General features: G+C 39.7%; 1 long non-coding RNA gene across 1 annotated transcript in view; it reads right to left on the bottom strand.

Annotated features, from left to right (window-relative positions):
• Positions 1 to 16,187, bottom strand: part of LOC308563458 — a 59,677-nt gene extending 43,490 nt beyond the window's left edge. Inside the window, exons 1-3 of the long non-coding RNA XR_013999786.1 lie at positions 15,966 to 16,187; positions 13,400 to 13,507; positions 12,972 to 13,067 (exon numbers count right to left, since the gene is read on the bottom strand). This is a non-coding gene — a long non-coding RNA (uncharacterized lncRNA). The remainder of the gene's footprint in view (positions 1 to 12,971; positions 13,068 to 13,399; positions 13,508 to 15,965) is intronic.
• Between the last annotated feature and the right edge of the window lie 29 nt (positions 16,188 to 16,216).

Genomic DNA, 16,216 nt, shown 5'->3' with positions numbered 1-16,216 from the left:
CTGTATATTACTTTGTAAAACAGTGCCCCTTTCAAGACTCTATTATGATTTTCCATCCCATTCAGAATGGGGTAGTCCTTACTGTGATCCCCAAGGCCCTCATCTCCTAATATTTTCCCCCTACTTCAGTATATTCCTCCTTGCTGTTCCTTAAACTCATTAGACATGCTTCCACCTCAGGGCCTTTGCAATGATTATTTCCTCTGCCTGGAATGCTCCCTCACTATTCTGTTTTTTTACTCAGAAGTAGTCTTCTCAGCAAAGCCTACATGACCATATGATCTAAAATTATAGAGTCTGCTGCCCCCCAAAATTTTAAACTTAATTCTTCCTTCCTTGATTTATTTTTTCTTAACATTTATAACTATATAGCATAACATATATTTTACTAATTTTTCTTATTTGATTGTATTTCTCCCTACAAGAATGTAAGCTTCCATGAGTTCAGGATTTCTGTCCATTCTGTTCACAGCTGTAGTCCCAACACCTAGAAAAGTAACTGGCATATATAAGGCATTCAATCAGTATGTGTCAAATGAACAAACAAATGACTAATGACTTTGGAAACTGACTTCAGATTCTTAATTCATCTGCTTTCTTTTAATAATCTAACTAGGACAAAGAAGAACATGAGAATTAACACTAGATGGCGCAATATTACAAAGAAAGTAACCTTAATCCAAAGTGTAGCCCCAAGTTTCCTCTGCCTCCCCCTTCCCAGCCTGCTGATTGTACCTTTGCTGTACAATTCAAACTTCACTAATTTATGTCCCACCTGCATAAATGTTATTCTGTATTGCCAAGTATTTCAGCTCGGTAGTGTGCCAGTGTATTATCAAGTTCCTCCTCCCCACCACTTCCAAACCCCAACCTACCTTCAACTGAAGTCACCAATGCACTAAAACCCTCAAGTTTCCAGAGCTGTGGTGTGGTCTGTGGTGAGAAAGAATCTTTCCCCTCTGGGTTGCGCTATTAGAGGGGGGTCACAGATTTTACTTCCAACATCCTCTCTTCCTAGAACCCACACTGGGTCCATGGGTCCCAAGGGTTGGGGCAGATTTGAATGGTAGCAACCATGAAGTATTAAGAATCACCATTTCCCTGCATCACTAAAGGCTCTCTTACTGGGCCAAGTTAAAGGCATCTTGACTGCTCACTTCCTAAGGACTGATTATCCCAGAAAGTGACTGACTCAGTGCTCATGCCAACAAGTTCCTGTCTCTAATCTGCTCTGACAGTTCATATTAGACTAGGGTGACCAACTGGTCCTGGTTTGCCAGGTACTTTCCCAGTTTTAGAATAGGAAGTCTCAGGTTCCAGGAAATCCCTCAGTCCGGGGCAAACCAGGACAGTTGGCAACTCTACATTAAGCCCAGATCTATCTGAACTCCACTCAAACTCAAACCAGAATTTGTCCCATAGTGTAAAATTTTTAACACATATTCAGTTTTCTTCTCTCCCCCCATTCCACATGTCCTCAGTTACCACGTCTGTCAATTCTAACTTTTTTGTGTCAAGTATATTCATTTTCTCCTCTACATTCTCAAAGTAAAAGTTAGTGTAAAACTATTGTAATGACAGTTGGGACTTTTTTTTTTCCTTTTCTTTTTTTAAATCCTCACCCGAGGACATGCTTTTTATTGACTTTTTTTAAAGAGAGAGAAAGGGAGAGGGACAGAGAGAGAGAAACATCAATGTGAGATTGAAACATCAATCAGTTGCCTCCCTCATGAGCCCAAACCGGGGATCAAACACACAACCTGGGTATGTGCCCTAACCAGGAATCGAACCCGAGGCCTTCCTGTGTACAGGAGTTTAACGCTCTAACCAACTGAGCCGCACAGGCCAGGGCTGGGACCTTTTCTTTTTGGGGAAAAGGTGAGAGTGCCTATTTCTACAAAGGATAATTGTATCTTGTTAAAGAAAAGCTGAAATTTGTTATTGCTGTATGGGAAGTTGAAATAGATGTAGAAAGTTGTTTATGGATATTAAATAGGCAAAGTGATGAGCTATTTCAGTTATTAAACCATTTTTCTGTTGGTCCAAACCCACACTTTTACATTCTGCTTTGTGATGCTAGAGCAGACTATGAGAACTATATTTCTACTTTGCCAATTGACTTCCTGTTCAATTCCACAAGGCAGAAGAGGGAGAAAAGATACATTCCTTTCCTGACTGTTGGTTATCAATGATAATGTTCAGAGGGGTTTTTTTTTGGGGGGGGGGGGTAAGCATTCCTAGAATCAGCTTCATCATGACTAATCAAAGATATCAGCAGCAGTTAGGCAGTGGTCCCTCTTCGGGGGTCTGAGGGGACTCTTCTTCAAGCTTCCTTTTGTCTCTCCTGACCTAGGAGTGGTGGCTTCATCCTGTAGTTCCTATCTCTGGGTTAGCCTACTATCCCCTTTTTAGCCTTTTTGGTTCCCCAAAAGTGCTTAACCAATTCCTTATAGGAAATTATCTCTGTTGAAAGACTGAGTACATTTTTGGTTGTTCTGAATGTATCCTGACTGATAGCGTGCCAAAGACTCGTGGCACTAGCTAAAAACAAAGGAAATGTGGAATGAGTGGTAGAAGAGGGAAGTGATAAAAATCAACTATGACCTTGTGACTTTTTACAGCAACAAAGACTACAGCACTAATGCCCCTTTTTGTTATGTACATATTAACCAATGATTTCTAGGCTTTTCCCTTCCCCTTCTCCTACAGTTTTGTATGGAGTGTCAGTTAGTAGAACTTAATTTACAATTTAGTTCATAAGCCACCAGGCCACAAAAAGTCACATCTGGACTTGCTGAAAGGGAATGAGGATCACCAGCAGATCCTGAACTTGAGGATACAATGACTAACACGTCTGGGGAGAAGGGGAAAGTGTCTTTGTATGACAGGCAGAAGTATGAAGGTGTTAAAACATGAGTAGAAGGGTGAACTTAAATGTTGACCAGCAAAAGCAGTGGGCTACATAGATTCTGAGCCCATACGTCCTCAAATCCATTCTTTGCCCGTCCATTGGTCTGCTCTGTACTATAAGGGGGACAGACCTCTATTAACAGGCTCACTATTCGCTGATTTCTGAAAGATTGGGAGAAGGAAAAGAAGGAATAAAACAGGACATTTCTCTCCCCCTCTCTTCTATCCCACAACCTTCTCTGGCAGTGACTGTCTCCTTAGGGGTCCCAGTTCCCACTAGAGGTCCTAGCCTCCAACAGATGACCCCCAGCTCTGGGATTCAGTAACAAAGCCTTCTTACTTTTTCTCTCCAGGTTACAATCAGTGGCTCTTCTGCTGTTACTAATCTCTGGGTTGCTTCACTTTCTCAATTAAGCACTCAGTTCTTCTATTACCTGGCAACCACTTCCCTGAATTACATTTTCTCTGTTGCAAATACTAGAAGTGGTTGCTATTTTCCTGGTTACAAAACAGATGACAGCTAATCCCTCTCTAGGTACACTGTAATACTAAGTCAATATTCTGCAACTCTCCCACTTCTGGAAATTTATATACAAATATACCTATAAACCTACAGAATGCCAAAAAATGAGAAACAAACCCAAGTCATTCTCTATAGGGAACTAGTTAAATAAACATTGGGATATTCACAGAGCTGTAAAAAAGAACAAGGAAATCCTCTGTGTTCTAATATATATATTATTCAGTGAAGAAAACAGAGCATAGAACAGTATAAATAGTATGCAACCTTTTATGTAAAAAGGGGAACAATAAGAATATATGTTTGTATTTGCATTAAAAAAAACACCGAAAAGACATACAAGGAAGTAAAAAAAGTGGTTACTAATAAAGGGCAGGGCAAAGAAGTATAAAATAGACAGACAAGATAAAGAATTCTCAATATAGCCCGGCCGGGCATGGCTCAGTGGTTGAGCATTGACCTAGGATCCAGGTGATCGGGGTTCGATTCCTGGTCAGGGCACATGCCCGGGTTGTGGGCTCGATCCCCAGTCAGGGGCGTGCAGGAGGCAGCCAATCAATGACTCTCTCATCAGTGATGTTTCTATCTCTCTCTCTCTCTCTCCTTTCCTCTCTCTAAAATAAATAAAGATATATATATATTTTTTAAAGAAATTAAAAAAAAAAGAAAAAAAGAATTCTCAATATATACACTATATTGTTTTGGTTTTCGAGCCACATAGATGCATTACCTACTGAAAAAGTAATAAAAATTATTGCAACCTAATCACTAAATGGCAAACAAAACCAATATCAAAACACATATAAAATTGTAGGGGGGAAAAGATGAGAAAATAATATATATAGGATGTCCCCCCCCCAGAAAATGTATACACACACTTTGAATAATTATAAAGGAAATGTTTATTAAAATACATTTCATTTTCAAAATTGAGCTATCAGCTGTTAAAATGTATCTACATTTTTTTGCGACATCCTGTACTTTATGATTTCAACTACATTCTGGAAAAAGCAAAACTATGGCGACAATAAAAAGATCAGTTATAATCAGGGTTGGGGGGCAGAGATGAATAGGTGGGGCACGGAGGATTTTTAGGGTAGTGAAAATTATGATGAGATTATGACAGATATATGTCATTATAAAAAAGTGGCTTAGGATATGATGGGAAAAGTTAAGAACTAAGTTGATGTCTATCCAGAATCTTCCAAAGGCTCAGGAACTAAGTGGACTTTTGGAAGTGGGGGGTAAAAGGGACATTAAGTAGGGACTGATAGAATGCAGTTTTAAAAGACATTCCCCATACCCTAGTTGGGTGGCTCAGCTGGTTGGAGGATCATCCAGTGCACCAGGTTTCAGGTTTCAGGTCTCATTCAGATCAGAGCACATACCTAGATTGTGGGTTCAGTTCCTAGTAGGGGCGCATATAAGAGGCAACCAACATATCTGTGTTTCTCTGTCTCTCACTCTCCCTTCCTCTCTCTCTCTCAAATCAATAAAAACATATCCTCAGGTGAGGATTTTTTTTAAAAAAGTATTTTCAAACCACGAAGAGAGTTTTTTATTATGTAAATTACTTTAATTTCTAGAAGAACAGAACACATTTCTGTAATTGAAATACTCATTGTATCTTTTTTTTTAATAATCAATATATTTTTTAAAAAGCTAAATGGTGGGAGAAACAAGATGGCGGTGTAGGTAACAGCTGCACCCGCTGCCTCCTACAACCACATCAAAATTACCATGAAAATACAGAACCACCGTCACTCAAAGCCTCCTGAAATCTGGCTGCACAGAAGCCCTACAACCAGGGAACTGAAGCAGCACTGAGACCGGGAGGAGGGGCGGAGGCACCGGCAGACCGGGACTGAATCCAAGATGGGCGGCGGGGCCACCCCGGTGCCGCAGTTTAAACCAGGGAGGTCTCCCGGAGGAGCCAGGGGTCCCAGCCCCACATCAGACCCCCAGCTCAGGGCTCCAGGGCCGGGAAGAGACGTCCCCCCAACTCCGGGCTGTGAAACCAGCGGGGACTGTCCCTGAGGGTCGCGGAGGCTGTGGGAGCCCCAGGCTTTCCTCTTACAGGGCCCGCGCACGGAATCACTCAGACGCTCCCTCTGAGCCCAGCGCCGGGCAGCAGCCTGAAAGGACCTGGGACACTCGGGGAGGAACTAACCTGCCTGAAATCGGGGCGAGAGGTGGGGGGGCAGCTTCCTCCCAGGCAGAAGGGCTGGCGGAGGCCCTGGCTCCTTTGGCGAGTCCTCCCCGCACACAGCCGGCAGGCAGGCGCCATATTTGAATCGCCAGCACCTGACTCGCACCTTTGGCCCCGCCCCGTGATTCCCGGAGGCCCTGCCCCTCCCCACCTGCAGCTCATCCGGGCCATTTCCAGGGGCTTTTCTATGCGAGTGTCTTCTCGAGCCTCATGCTTAGGACTTTTCTAAAATCTCTCAAGCATCAGCCAGCCCCATACAGCTTGGTAAGCGGCCCCATGCCTGGCACTAGCGACAGCCTGCATTGGCTCATAGCTTGGCCTCCTGGGCAACGCCAAGACCAGCGCAAGTAGCAGCCAACTATGGTTTACTGTGTAGCTCGTGCTGGGTGGCACTGGGCAAGGCACTGGCAGAGGCTGACTTTGCACCTCCCGGGAGGCCCCAGAGACAGTGCACCTGGTAGTCAGACTCGACCACGCTGGATTACAACCCTACCACATCCACAAGTGACACTCAAGGGGAGTACTTGAACACCAAAGCTCCACTGAAGTAAATCCTGATCCATAGGGGTGTCTCCAGCACAGCAGCTCTTTGGCTGTAGTCGCAGCTGGTCCTCACAGCTGACTGGCCTGGGGGTCAGTTCCTCCCATTGATGCCAATAGCAACCAAGGCTCAACTACAACAGGACAGTGCACACAGCCCACACAGGGGAGCACCTAGAAGGCCCAGCTCAGGTGACTGGGGAGGCTGAACCACTGGACCCTACAGGACACCTACTACACAAAGCCACTCTATAAATTCCAGGAGACATAGCAGCTCTACCTAATACATAGAAACAAACACCTGGAAGCAGCCAAAATGTGGAGGCAAAGAAACATGTCACAAAGGAAAGAACAGAAGAAATCTCTAGAAGAAGAACTAAATGAAATAGATCCAAGCAAGCTAACAGATACAGAATTCAGAATAATGGTTATAAGGATGTTTAAGCAGACTGTTAGGGAAATAACTGAGAAAATCGATAACATAATAAAGTACCAATTTGAAATGAAAGCTACAGGAACTGAAATGAAGAATAATTTACATGGAATCAACAGTAGAGTAGAGGACGCTGAGAATCAAATCAGCAATTTGGAACATGAGGAAACATAAAACACCCAACCAGAAGAGCAAAAAGAAAAAAGAAGCCAGAAATATGAAAATAGTATAAGGAGCGTCTGGGAAAACTTCAAGAGGCCCAACATTCATATTATTGGGGTGCCAGAAGGGGAAGAAAGAGACCAAGAAATTGAAAACCTATTTGAAAAAATAATGACAGAAAACTTCCCCTACCTGGGGAAAGAAATCGATTTACAAATCCAGGAAGCACAGAAGGTCCCAAACAAGAGGGACCCAAAGAGGCCCACAGCAAGACACATCATAATTAAAATGCCAAAGGTTCAAGACAAAGAGAGAATCTTAAAAGCAGCAAGAGAAAAGCAGTTAGTTACCTCCCAGGGAGCACCCATACGACTGTCAGCTGATTTCTCAATAGAAACTTTGCAGGCCAGAAGGGAGTGGCAAGAAATATTCAAAGTGATGAAAAACATGGAGCTACAACCAAGATTGCTTTACCCAGCAAAGCTATCATTTAGAATTGAAGGTCAGATAAAGAGCATCTCAAACAAGGAAAAGCTAAAGGAGTTCGTCACCACCAGACCAGCACTACAGGAAAAGTTGAAGGGTCTTCATTAACAAGAAGCTAATGAACAAAAGAATCTGATGAACTAAATAGATCTAGAGACATTGACGCATGCAACAGATGATCATATTTCAGAGGAAAGAGGGAAGGGGGTGGAGGGTGGGAAGAGATTAACCAAAGAAGTTATATGCATAACCCATGGACACAGTTAATAACGGGGTGAAGGCCTGGGAAGGGGGTGGGAGGGAAGTGGAGGGGGTCAATAGGGGGGGAAAATGGGACACCTATAATACTCTCAACAATAAAGATAAATTTAAAAAGTAAAAAATAAAATAAATTAAAAAATAAAAAGCTAAATGGTTAAAGGATAATACTATGATTTGATATCTTATAATGTAGAAGGATATTGAATCCTGATTGTCCACTTGGGTCTTTGAGATGTTTTGAAGAAGAATCTATTGAAGATTTACCAAAAAAAAACAATAACAATAAAACCAACATCACATTATGATCAAAGGAGACATTGTGAAATAACTGAGAGCTTAAAAGTTTATAGGCTTATCCACATAAGAGCATAAAGCTATGGAAAGCTGAAACTGCTTAGGTTGCTAAGGACAGAAAGAACTGGTCTTCCAAGAGATAATAACCAAACTGCTTTCACCCCTACCAAAAAAGAATGCCCTGTTTTGAAACTACCTGAATTTCTTTTTACATCCTTATAATAAATAAGTTCTTTTAAATTTAAATTTATTAGGTGTAAATAGGCATTCTTCTTTAAAATAACAATTATATCTGGAAATGTTAAGAGGTTGGCTATTAACCTCTATGCTCAATAGGGCAGATAAAGTCAATGAAGGTCCCTTTTCTTAAATATCAGAGGTACTCCAGCAGAGGAAGGTAGGTTATTGAGATGCAAAAGAACTCTTGAGAAGACAGGCTTGGGTGGATTGGGACAGTGTGGTAATTAGGGGAATTAGAACCAAGCACTATGAAGTAGAAGAAAGGCAGGTAAAAGTTCTAAAAGGATGTCAAGAACAAAACGCACAAATTTACAAACTGCCTAGGATTACTTCAGGACTCAGAAAACATCTTTTGCTCATTCCTGCACTTCTACCCCTTGCTCTCTGGTTAGCATGGTGATACATCTGCTCCTAAATTAAGGATTACATGAAGGATTCTGAGAGAAGGCTTCTTTTGAACATAAACTCCACTGAATACTGTCACTTCCCTTGCAGTCACAAAATTGTGCATATCCAACTCTTCTTGGTAGTGTTGAGGGAAAAATTAGCTTTCTGTCACTTTGTATGGTCTAGAATTCTCAGAAAAGTCTTGTGATGATTTCAGCACCTGAATAATTGGACCTACGAATGATCCAATGACCACATATGGAGCATAAACTGATTAGTTTCACTCAAGGGGAAAAAAGTCACTGACATAACCAAAAACTTTTATGAATTACTGTGTTGCCAGTCTATATAAACATGGTAGCTTTTACATTTAAAAAATTATTTTTTCACAATACTGAATTACAATCACTTTGTTGAATGCTAAGCATAATTTAACTTTTTTACTTTTTGAGGAAATTTGTATAAAATCACTGCTTAATTTCATAAAATGCAAATTATAATATAGACTGTTTGCCATGATTTAATGCATAGTTTGTCTTTTTATTTTCTTCTCAGTCTATGTTGTTTTGGTTAATAAATGATAAAAATAGAACCAAACACAGCAATAGTTCTCAACTTTTTTCTTCTAGTAGAAAAGTTTGTATTTCTTGATCAAGAAACTAATGTTTACAGAAAATGTGGGGTGATAAAACGTCACTTCATTTTTATAGTTCAAAAGAAAACTTAAAGTGAAAGGAAAAAAACAATTATTTCTTTAATTTCTATGTGGTTTGACTTTTAGTAACCACACCCCTATGTTCAGTACAGATTTTAAAAAACATATTTAGACCATTTTAACTTTTCAGGGGATGTGGATTCTATGAGGAATAAACTTTTAAATTTAACTTTATATCTTTTTTTTTTAATATATCTTTATTGATTTCAGAGAGAGGAAGGGAGAGGGAGAGAGAGATAGAAACATCAATGATGAGAGAGTTGTCATTGATTGGCTGCCTCCTGCATGCCCCGGAACAGGGATCCAGCCTGCAACCCTGGCATGTGCCCTGACTGGGAATCGAACCATGCCCTCCTGGATCCTAGGGTGATGCTCAACTGCTGAGCCACTCCTAGCTGGGCATAACTTTATATCTTTAGTTCAATTTCAGTATTTTTCATTAAAAATATCATATAGCACTGAGAGACATAAAAGAAGACTTGAATAAATAAAGAGATATATCTATTTGTGGATCAAAAAACTGGGCCTTCAACCATCATGTAATGCAAGAGGTCAAGTTTCTTAAGCCTGTTATAAAATATCCAGGGATCTCTTAGTTCCCTCCACTAGTCAACCAGTATCTTTGGAATTTCTCTTTCAGTCTGAACCACCTGCCATCATCTCTCTGCCTTTCAAACTCTATACATCATTTTATCCCTTGAGTTTCTTTTGCTTAAAAACTACACTGTCTTCATTTTTCTGTTCTTGGTATGATGCAGCACTTTTTCCCAGACCACACCAGCCCAAGGATAAGGTCAGATCACAATGAATCCCCCAAATTGTATGTTTCCAGCTCAGATTCTGCCTCTACCTGCACTCTAAGAGCTCACATTTCCCTGCTGAACAGTTCTGGATGCCCCCAAATAGCTCTTAACCACTACTCTACACCATCTCCCTATGCAACTCTGACAAAATTACTTGACCTGTTTGAATCTGTTTCCTCACTTGAGAGCTATCAGGCATGGTTTTTAAGAGAATTAAAGGAGATAACTGGGCAAAGCAATTAATATGATTCCTGGCATATAGTAGGCATTTAAGACATAGGAGCTATTATTTTTTAGTAATTAATATGTCACTCATTTCTATAAACAGAGATTAGTCAATATGAAAAAAGGTAACATGAATACTTGTCATGACCTATGGGAATTTAGTACTGTAAAAAGATAGGTAACACAGATACAATAATCAAATCCTACATCACTATGCTTACATTGCTTGATGGCCAATATTGAAATGACCATTGTTGATGTCTCAAAACAGGTTTTTAAAAATAAAGATACAGCATACAAATAACAGCTATAAAATTCCCAATGATATAATAACTGCATCCAGTAGCTCCAAGGCTATTATGTCTGAAGGTCCATGAAAACAGATTTCAAGGACAGTGAGAAGATATTTTATGCTCAACTAGTCACAAATGATATACCAGGACTAAATCATTTCAATAACATTATGTTCATATATTAATTGATGAACTACATAAGACAACACCATATTAAATGTGAAACTATTTGTTCTGGGTCTTTTATTTGTTTAACTTCCTCCTTTCTTTTGCTTCCTTATGTAATAACATGAGTACAAGTACAGATTTTCTATTACAATTATGTCTTCTGCAAACAAAGACAGTTTTATTTCCTCCCTTCCCAATCTGTATTACCCTTTACTTCCTTTTCTTACCTTATTGCATTAGCTAAGACTTTCCAGTGTGATGTTGAAAAGAGTAGTGAGTAGAATCATCCTGCCTTGCTCCTGATCTTAGTGGGAAAGCTTCAAGTTTCTCACCATGAAATAGGAAGTTCACTACAGGGTTTTTGTACATGTTCTTTAGCAAGTTGAGGAAGTTCTCTATTCCTAGTTTAAGAGTTTTCATGATGAATGAGTATTGGGTTTTGTCAAATGCTTTTCTGGCATCTAATGATACGATCGTCTAATTTTTCTTCTTTAGCCTGGATTACATTAACTGTTTCTCAAATGTTGCACTATTTTATATATGATTGTATATAATTTTTTATGCATTGTTGGGTTTGTTTTGCTCATGTTTTCTTGAGAACTTTTGCACCTATATTCATGAGAGATAATGGTCTGTAGTTCTTTTCTTATAGTCTTTATCTGATTTGGGTATTATAATAATTCTGGCCTCATAGAATGAGTTAGGAAGTAGTCCTTCTGCTTCTATTTTCTAGGAGAGATTATAGAGAATTAGTTTAGTTTCTTAAATGTTTGGTAGAATTCACTAGTGAACCCATCTCAGGCAGGTGCTTTCTGTTTTAGAACGTTATTACTTATTGATTCAATTTCTTCAATAGATTTAGACCTATTTGAATTGTCTATTATATGATCTTTTAATAAGTCTAATATATTCATTCTACATTTCTTACTAAGGCCTTTCAGTGTCTTCATAATTACCTTCTAAGTCTGGCATATGCCTTTTAGTGCATTGTCATCTCTTATCACTCTCACTCTCTGCATCTCTTACTACTTACATTTCCCCCAAAATATCAAGGTTTGTCATACTCCTATGTATTTACAAAGGCTTTTCTGTATTCCTATAGCATCCTTTTCTAACTAGTATTTATCCTACTAAACTCAGCTCTCTGCAGAAGCCTTTCCTGATGTCTCCAGGTAGTTTAGCTGACAGATTCAACTTGTACATAAAAACAAAAATTATTTTTTAATATTACAAAGAAAAAATCCAAACTTTTAAATAGTTATTTAAAATTTTCAATGTAATTCAATATGTACAATGAAATAAAATATAAAATACTGATGTTGTGGACTATCCCCTTTATAAATTCAATAGCTAAAACAGACACATTCTGACACAGCATGTCAACAATGATACAAATACTGAGCAAGTAAGTATCATTTCAAGATAAAGGTTAAGTATATATCAAGGTTGAAGACAAACTTGAGTACTCACTTGTGCTTAGTTTTAGATGTGTCACTTCTAAGGAATGTATTATAAAATGTTTGTCTTTTTATTTCTTTTTCTTTTTTCTGAATGATTAAGAACTTAAACCTTGGAGTCATAAAGACTTGGAGCAAACACCACTCATAATCTGTGAGATCTTGGGCAAACGATTAGTTTCCTCATGGGATAAAAATAAATAGTTATTGGTGGTGATGGTAAATGATGGAAATGATATTACTTGAATCATTAAAAATAATGTCATTATATAGGCCTCTCTTTCCTTCCACATACAGTGTTGGAAAATATATTTTTTACCATGAATCCTAGTGCCCTACAAATAATAACCTATTGAATAGAGAACTCCTTCTCCAACATAGTTCCCCTTTATTCATTTGCCTAACTTTGACAAAATATAGAATATGGTGGACACTAGATGGAGCAACATTCCAAGGAGAGTAATCTTCCCTAACCAAGAACTTTCTTTTAATATTTGTTAAAAATAAATCATGTCTAGAAAAAGCATCACACATAATTTCAGGTTACCTGGATACATTTTTCAGGGAAGTATAAATGGCTTTGAATGTATCAGATATGAGAAAACGAGCAAGACAAAGATTTGGATACAACATAGTCATGTGATAGTATGGGCTGAACAAAATTCCTTTGTTAAAGTCCTAACCCCTAGTACCTCAAAATGTGACTGTATTTGGGGACAGGGCCTTTACAGAGGTAATTAAGTTAAAATGAGGTCATTAGGTGGGCCCTAATCAAATATGACTGGTGTCCTTATAAGAAGATGAAATTTGGACACAGACACAGAGAGAGAAGACAATGTGAAGATACAGGAAGAAGATGGCCACTTACAAGTCAAGGAGAGAGGCCAGGAATAGATCCTTCTTCAGGACCCTTAGAAGAAACCAACTCTGCTGAACCTTGATCTTGGGCTTCTCACCTCCAGAACTGTAAGAAAAACAAACTTCTGTTGTTTAAGCCATCCGGTCTGTGGGAATTTGATATATACGCCCTAGCAAAAAGAATAATACATGTGAAAAGGAATACTAGAATGCTCCATGAGGGCAGGAATTTTTATCTTTTTTGTTCATTGATGTATCTCTAGGACCTAAAACAATGCCTGGCATATAATAGGTGTTCAATAAATATTTGCTGAGTCAACTAATAAAGCAGATTAATAAAATTCTTCCCATAGACGACTCTATTAAATACCACCAATGTTTTAGTAATGCTTTTTTATTTTCATAACACCTGAGAACATGGACTCCCAGTACTCTTACCAAGTCCTGTGGTGTAATTTGTCTGCTGCCACAGCCCAAATCTATAAAATCCTCTGGTAAAACTCTTGTTATGATTCAATTCCTGGAGTAACTTCCTTATGAGAAGAACTAAGAAAACAAAAAAGCTGCTGTAATACAACAAATGTGAATTAGTCCACATAGAGAAACAGATCAAACATATTAGTCCCATCCTGGGGAAAGTATCACAAATAGATGTAACTTGTTGGTATTGCTGTTCCCTCAAAAGTACCTGGTTAGCTGATTTCACAAAAGGCATTAAGAACAGCTTGGACTTATAATTTAAAAGGAAAAAATAAATAAGGGCATTCTTGTTGTTCTTATTAAAACATTTCTTGTGTGGACACAGGAAAAGACTAATTAAATTTCCTTCTGACATATTCAATTATGGATTCATGGTGCCTGTCTGTTTTCAAATCGATTTCCATGTTTTAATGTCATCACTATCACCATCAATCAATACTTCATTTGGTATCCTGAGTATGCTAGGAAAATAACAGCAAAATAAAACACAAAGGAAATATGGAATATATAAAGTACTCTGATTTTAATTTATATGCAAATACCCTTTAAATAACAGCTAAAGGGGAAAAAAATCACCAAAATTATAATAGGCATGTTAGAGCTTATAAGTAATTCTCTCTCTTCAACTTATCTGTCTCTATTTCTAAAGCATAACATTTTCACAATCCATTCTAACTTCTAATCATTACTGGAAGAAAATTTAAAATTAAAAATTCCCCCCGAGAGGATGATATGCTAATTTTTAGCTTTAAAGTATGTTTAATCAATGTATTCATATAGAATATACACCAGTTTCATGGGCAAGTGAAATTTAGCATTTTGAAATAAAAATCTGGAAACTCTCATCCATTCTGAAAGTAATTTAAAAATCGAGTCAAAGCTTGTTCTGTTTTGGGCCTGGAATCAGGTCCCAAACTAATGCAATCTGAAACCAGAGCCAACAAATGTCTACTAGTCTTTGTCCCAAAGGGAGAAGCCTCTTTTCTAATTCTCCAGAAGTGATGCTATTGGGCTTGCCTAGAGACTTGAGCAAAGGTAGCAATACAAACATGAAATTCATTTTGAAATATTTTTCCTTCCCAGCAAAAATGAAAGCTGAATACTTTTTCACACTGTGCAATTTGCAATCAAGCTCTCCTCTACTACATTTGCTTGTCTTTCCCGGGAACAACAGCATAAACAGGAAGTCCATGCCTCTGGGGCTTATCCATTGCAAAATGGAAAAAAAGAAGCTATTGGCTTTCTCAAGGATGACTTAGAAAATAAAGGTCATTAGATTACTACCTTCCCCTCTTTATCTTATCCAGGAGGCTTATAAACCAAGTGAATGTACAAGCTGTACTCCACCCCCAAGAATATAAAGCTATTTGCCCATAAGTGACTGGAAGTCACCTTGAAAGCTCTGCTTCAGGCTTTTATCACATAGTAGAATCTGCATCCCAAAGCAAAGATGATCAGCCGCTCTCTTAACACCTGTCACAATTGTGTGTACTCTATTTTCGGTCCTGACAGCCACAGGGCTCAAGAGCTATAATCAGAAAGTCTACGCTTCCATATAACCCAACCACCAAAGTATTAGGTATTATACAGCCAAATATCAAGCACATTAAAAAAAAAAAAAAAGTGCTCCTCACAAGGGAGACCTTTGTGGTGATGAAACAGCTCTGTATCTTGGTTGCCGTGGTAGTTATACAAATCTATGCATGTGATAAGATGGCATAGAACTATACACACACCTCACGCTATGGTCAATTTCCTGGCTTTCCTGTAAACTCTTTGATGTAACTATTGGGGCAAAGCAGGTAGAGGATACACATGACCTCTCTGTACTGTCTTTGCAACTTCCTGTGAATCTGTATTTATTTCAAAATAAAATGTTTTTCAAAGTGCACCTTGTGATGTACATCAACATACTTTGAACACTCCGCATTAGGACAACTCACGGAGAATAAAACATAGCCTGGTTTTCAAACGTGAGGTTCCAGCCACAACCCAACAGACAGCTTGAGGCTGAGAATGACCAGCATCTGCTTTCCGGCTGCCCGGGACAGATCCCCTCTCTGACCTGTCGCGCCGCCTGTCGCCCTTCCCACGGCGGGCAGCTTCTCGTCTTTCCGGTCACGTCTCAACGGCACCTCCTTACGGAGGCCTCCCCTGGTCCCCTAACTAAAGTAGATGCCATCTGCAATTCTCTCGGGACCTTGCTCCCTTCACCGCGTTCTTTGCCACTTGTAATGGTTTGGTTAGTTTAACAAACAAATTAACCTGTCTGTCCACTAGACTATAAACTCCATGAGGGCAGCGCCGGGTCTGTCCCTTGACCGCTGTGCTCAACAATGAGCACGCTGCTGGGCAGAAGCATGTTGAATAAACGCACCTCACTCGAATGAACTCCCTGGACTCTGGGGTGGTCGGGTCGGTTCCTTCCCCTCACACCATTGATCCTACAGACCGGGGGTGGCCTCAGAGCCCTCACTCAGGCCACCGGGTGCCCCTCCGCTTCCTCCCTTCCACTCGGACCCACCAGCCCAGGGAAGGCGCCATTTTCTTCTCTCATCCGTCAGCTGTTTTATTACTCGCACTTTTTCCTCAGGCCATCCCGTCCGCCGCTTCCCCAGTCCCTTCAGCCCCTGCCCCTTGCCTTGTGACCACCGCCCCCCCTGGTTCCTTTCTTCCGGTGCCGCCCCTCGGCCAGGACCCTCGCCTTGAGGGGCGCCTCACCCCCCAGGCCGAGCTCCTTAGTCCTGGGACCCAAAAGGAAGCGCACACCCTCCG

This window comes from Miniopterus schreibersii (assembly GCF_964146895.1).
Source record: "Miniopterus schreibersii genome assembly, chromosome: 11".
In the NCBI taxonomy this organism is placed as follows: Eukaryota; Metazoa; Chordata; class Mammalia; order Chiroptera; family Miniopteridae; genus Miniopterus; species Miniopterus schreibersii.
The sequence above is the reverse complement of the archived record's forward strand: the minus strand, read 5'-3'. Positions and strand labels throughout refer to the sequence as shown.